Genomic DNA, 6,152 nt, shown 5'->3' with positions numbered 1-6,152 from the left:
CCGTTTGTCTCTCTCAGCTATGATATTCCTGTCGTATATCACCCCAACGGCTGGGCTCCACTCCACTTCCTCTATCCTCCCCCCCCCCCCCCCACGCTGTCCCTCCAGCGTGACCCCCCACTATTCTCACCGTCTCTTCCCCACTCCTTACATTACCTCAATACTCCTCCCACCCCCTTTCCCTACAATTTTCGCACTGTTACCCCTACCTTCCTCCCGTTCCCCAACCATCCCTCTCCAACGTCTCCTCACTGCCCCACCGTCGACATCATCCCCCCATCTCCATCCACCGTCTGCTGACACCCCATTCACTCTATCCATCTGTAGCATTTTTTCGGAATCGACCAATGCGTTAACAATAAAACGTATAAGTAAAAACTACTGCAACGTAAAATAGACGTTTTTTATGCATCAGCCTCCAGAGCTGTCGTTGATGTGGGTATCGTGCTCTCTCTCTCTCGCTCTCTCTCTCTCTCTCTCTCTCTCTCTCTCTCTCTCTCTCTCTCTCTCTCTCTCTCTCTCTCTCTCTATTTGCCACTCAAACGCAACTGAGTGACGTTTACAAAACAATTGCGTAAATAACGCAGCTGTTTTTCCCTTCCCTGAAACATATGAACCCTGGCAACCCACCTAACCTATCGCGGCTGATGCAAAGAAAACGTCAGTATTTAAGTGCATTAATTTTTTGAGTAAATTTAATTTTGAACAGATTGATCAATGCCGTAAAAAAGTGACGCATTTGATTAGAAGACGGGCGATGTTCCCTGGATGTTCTCAACCAATATATGTGCCTGCGCATATATATATATATATATATATATATATATATATATATATATATATATATATATATATATATATATATATCAACATGTAGAACTTTTACAGTTAAATTTGGCGCCAAGCCCCAGGTGTTGTTCAGGGGTCGAGTGCGCATGCGTCGGTACCCTTGTGAATTACCAAAACAAAGCAATAACTCCTTACAAAATTATGCAAAGACTCAATAAACTATAATTGGCTCCCCAACCGACATTAGCGGCTTGGAAACAGTTAATAGTTAACAAATAGGAAAGAATGGAAAGTCCTATAGACAGTGGTTGTGGAACACAATTAAACATTTGTAAATTGCATATAGGAACCACAGACAGAGAGCAGGGGAGAGAGAGAGAGAGAGAGAGAGAGAGAGAGAGAGAGAGAGAGAGAGAGAGAGAGAGAGAGAGAGAGAGAGAGAGAGAGAGAGAGAGAGAGAGAGAGTCGGTTAAGGGTGAGATCCAGTGAGGAAGTGGAGTTCTATTGGGAAAACATCCAACATTTTTCTCACCTGTTGGGAGGAAGACTATTAATTACCCTCGTCTCCACACCTGCGACCCAATAACGTATTATACCGAGTTCAGTTCCTATTATATGTAACTTTCTTCGTACATTATACGAGAATTTTCTTATTGATTTCATTACGGATATTGCTGGTTATCCCTGACAGTATAGATTTACTAAAGAATAATTGTTCTCCTGCTTGTGTCCTGTTTCAGCGTCCCTGGTATTATATCTCACTGTAGACCTGAACAGTACCAAAGCGGTGATAGTAGATTTACACTGCCATTTCCTGTGTGGAGTTAAAGTTGCATGTTTTCCTTGTCCAATATTCCAACGAGATTGCTTTTTGAGCTTTTATTCAGGGTATTATCAAATACCCTGAAGTTAAATACTAGTGTGTCATAAATGTGAATGCTAATTTGCTGTTTTCATATTTTTACATAAAGTAATTGTGATATAAGTTAGATTCTTAACTATATTGATTTGGCCTCCTAGAAGAAAATATATGTATTGGTTCTTTTAATTTTCACTATATCTTATATATTTATATGCATATGTATGTATGTGATATGTGTGTATGCGTATGACAAGAGTAGACGACTGAAGTTCCCACTTAAGATATATTAACAGTGTTTACACTACTTGTTTTATCCTTGATTTCATATTTAGTGGGGATAGTTTGTGTCTTTTGTACCATACAGTTTTTGTGTGTATACTCACCTGGTTGTGCTAGAGGGGTTGAGCTCTGGCTCTTTGGTCCCGCCTCTCAACTGTCAATCAACTGATGTACAGGTTCCTGAGCCTATTGAACTCTATCATATCTACACTTGAAACTGTGTATGGAGTCTGCCCCCACCACATCACTTCCTAATGCATTCCATTTGACAACTACTCTGACACTAAAAAAGTTATTTATATTATCTCTGTGGCTCATTTGGGCACTCAATTTCCACCTGTGTCCCCTAGTGCGTGTGCCCCTTGTGTTAAATAATCTGTCTTTATCTATCATATCAATTCCTTTGAGAATCTTGTATGTGGTGATCAATTCCTCACTCTTCTGTCTTCCAGCGACGTGAGATTTAATTCCCGTAGTCTCTCCTCGCAGCTCCTCGTAGCTCTCCTCGTACCTCTCAGTTCGGATACTAGTCTGGTGGCAAACTTTTGAACCTTTTCCAGTTTAGTCTTATGCTTGCCTAGATATGGACTCCATGCTGGAGCTGCATTCTCCAGGATTGATCTGACATATGTGGTATACAAAGTTCTGAATGATTCATTACACAAGTTTCTAAAGGCCGTTCTTCTGTTGGCCAACCTGGCATATGCCGCTGATATTATCCTATTGATATAGGCTTCAGGGGACAGGTCTAGCGTGATATCAACCACCAAGTCTGTCTCTTTCTCTCTTGAAGAATTTCATCTTCCAAATGATACCTTGTATCTGGCCTCCTGCTCCCGCACCTTACCAGATACTCCTGCCTGTCTCCAGCTTATGCACCAGCCTCTTATATGGTACGGTGTCAAAGGCTTTCCGACAGTCTAAGAAAATACAGTCCGCCCAGCCTTCTCTTTCTTGCTTAACCTTTATCACCTGTTCGTAGAATTCGATTAAACCAGTAAAGCAAGATTTACCCTCCCTGAACCAATATTGGCGATTTGTCACAAGTCCCTTCTCTCTCCAGATGTGTTACTAGGTTTTTTTTCACAATCTTCTCCATCACCTTGCATGGTATACAAGTCAAGGACATTGGCCTGTAGTTCAGTGCCTCTTGTCTGTCACCCTTTTTGCATATTGGGACTACATTAGCCGTCTTTCCTATTTCTGGTAGGTCTGCCGTCTCCAGTGACCTACTATACACTATGAAGAGTGGCAAGCAATGTGCCTCTGCACACTCTTTCAATGCCCATGGTGAGATTCCGTCTGGACCAACAGCCTTTCTTACATCCAGACCCAACAGGTGTCTCTTCGCCTCATCTCTTGTAATTTCGAACCCTTCCAAGGCCGCCTGGTTTACTGACACCTCTCCTAGGGCAGTGACCTCACCTCGGTCTGTTGTGAAGACCTCCTGGAACCTCTTGTTGAGTTCTTCACACATCTCTTTGGACCCCCTTCGGACAATCTGTGTGTGTGTGTGTGTGTGTGTGTGTGTGTGTGTGTGTGTGTGTGTGTGTGTGTGTGTGTGTGTGTGTGTGTGTGTGTGTGTGTGTGTGTGTGTGTGTCCTGACGCATATAAAAGCACCAAAATGTCTTAATCAATACAAAACAAGGAGATTACAGATAACCGTGCCAATAATTAACGTGAACACGGGCTGGATAATCCAGGATCAGAGACAGTAATCAGAGCGTCGTGACGGCCGACTCCGCGTAATTGTTGTAATTCCAAAACCATGTACCGTAAACACCCACTATAACATCAGCACCAGCTGGGGGGAGGGACTAGCAGCCACCTGCACCAGGTCACCCACTGGGCCCCTTATCCTAACTTCCACTTGCTAAACTTAGACTCAGTGGTGTATTACGTGAACAATCATTATTATTATGTCTCATGTAAGCGTCATACTGTTGCTATACTGTTGTAGTGAATCATTATATAGTGCTGTCAGGCTGTGCTGTTGCCAGTCTTCCATTAAACGCCTGTTCGGGCTGTTGCTGTCAGCTGAGTTTCTGTCATATAGCTGTCCGCTATGTTGTTGTGAGTCTGTCATAAAGTTCTTCACTGTTTGTTTTTATTTGAAAACATACACAACAAAAACACAGCGCTGCCCACACAAGTCAACCAAAGGTGATATATTGCCATGCAAACTAAATTGTTTTCGTTCAATTTTCTATTACCTTAATAGAGAACACGACAAAGGCCTCTGATTGTCTATCACCCGCAGCTTGTCTCGGGTCTCTAGAGGCAAACGAAAACCAGTTGCTGAAAATTTTGTACTGAAGGTTGTTCCTCAGAGCAGTTAGTAGGGCGCACAAGGGTGGAATTCCTGAGTTATATTGGACAGAACGGATCTTTATGCACCAAAAGCACAGATCAGAGTTTCGTGTGAGTTTTGAGAAATGGTTTAAGTTTAAATGGGATGTTTATGACTAAAATCTCGTTGCTTTGATGACGTATTTGTTCTGAGAACAAATATTGCTGAATATTGTAGGTTTTGTGAAACGTGTTGATAGTGAGGACTGACAATGAGGAAGAGACGTGAGATGAGCAAGGTGAGGGAGGGAAGACCCGAGGTAAGGAGGAGAGACAGTGAGGTATGGCGTGACTACACTACTGGCTGTGTCCACTGTGATTCCTTGTGACCACACCTCTGTGTCAACCACAGTGCCCTTGTGACCACACCTCTGCGTCAACCACAGTGCCCTTGTGACCACACCTCTGCGTCAACTACAGTGCCCTTGTGACCACACCTCTGTGTCAACTACAGTGCCCTTGTGACCACACCTCTGCGTCAACCACAGTGCCCTTGTGACAACACCTCTGTGTCAACTACAGTGCCCTTGTGACCACACCTCTGTGTCAACTACAGTGCCCTTGTGACCACACCTCTCCGTCAACCACAGTGCCCTTGTGACCACACCTCTGCGTCAACCACAGTGCCCTTGTGACCACACCTCTGCGTCAACTACAGTGCCCTTGTGACCACATCTCTCCGTCAACCACAGTGCCCTTGTGACCACACCTCTGCGTCAACTACAGTGCCCTTGTGACCACATATCTCCGTCAACCACAGTGCTCTTGTGACCACACCTCTGTCTGTAGGTACCTATCAGAACTTACCTATCAGTGAGCAGAAAGTGAGGTCTAGCTCTGTATATCCAGCCAACTAGCGTTCTTGTTCCACTTGTGTCCTCTTGTTCTACCTTCTCTCAATATAAAAAGGTTATTCCCTGTTCACCTTGTGTATTACTCGCAGTATCTTGTATGTTGTGATCATACCTCCTCTGTATGAGGTTTGTATGAGGTTTCTTCTGTCCTCAGGGTTGTGAGGTCCAGTTCCGTCAACCTTGCCTCAAATCTTAACCCTTTTAGCTCGGCACTAATCTTGTTGAAAACTTTTCACCTTTTTCAATTTCAGTTTTATGCTTCACAAGGTATGGATTCCAGGCCGGTGCTGCATTTTCCAGTACTGGTCTAACAAACGTTGCGCAGATTGTCTTGCTGTGTCTGGTTCTAAAAGGGTGTGGAATTTGGATTCTAAACGATGTTCTAATATGCTGCCTGACTATGTGTGCCTCTGGTGTTAGTGTTCGAACTATATAAACTATAATGGTTGACATAGGATGATATCAATGATATCATCCTTGGATAATATATCCCCCTGCTCGAATGATAGGTAATCATTCCAGTGTCGGGGACAGGAAGCCTGTTCTTAAACCTATCGAGGTTCATCTAGACCAACTACAGACATTCCACGAGTTGCATCCCATAATGGTTGCCTAAATCCTTGTTACCACATTATATGCTAGGTCAATAGAGGCAGAGGCACCAGGCGTAGGATAACGTTCTAACCCCTCTTTGTCCTCCTCTGGGAATGATTCAAAGTCCCTCGAGTGTAATACAAGAACGAAGTCCCCTGTTGGATACTTTTCAGGCGCTTTGCACACTCCGATAAAGTTTCAGCATTCACATAATTTCTCGTGAAACGATTGGAAATGAACTAGTGTGGGTTTATATATTTTTAATATTCAAGTCAATGATTTAATCTACACATTAGAATACCAATTCAGCGCGGCAAGCACGAATGTATAAGGCACAAGAACTGTAATAATCCTGCCCCCGGAGCCGTACACTATTACGCTGGCACCAGTGGGAGGCGTCCTACTGGTGCCAGTGGGACGCCTC

The sequence above is a fragment of the Procambarus clarkii genome, chromosome 69 (assembly GCF_040958095.1).
Source record: "Procambarus clarkii isolate CNS0578487 chromosome 69, FALCON_Pclarkii_2.0, whole genome shotgun sequence".
Taxonomy (NCBI): Eukaryota; Metazoa; Arthropoda; class Malacostraca; order Decapoda; family Cambaridae; genus Procambarus; species Procambarus clarkii.
Note: the sequence above shows the minus strand (reverse complement) of the source record.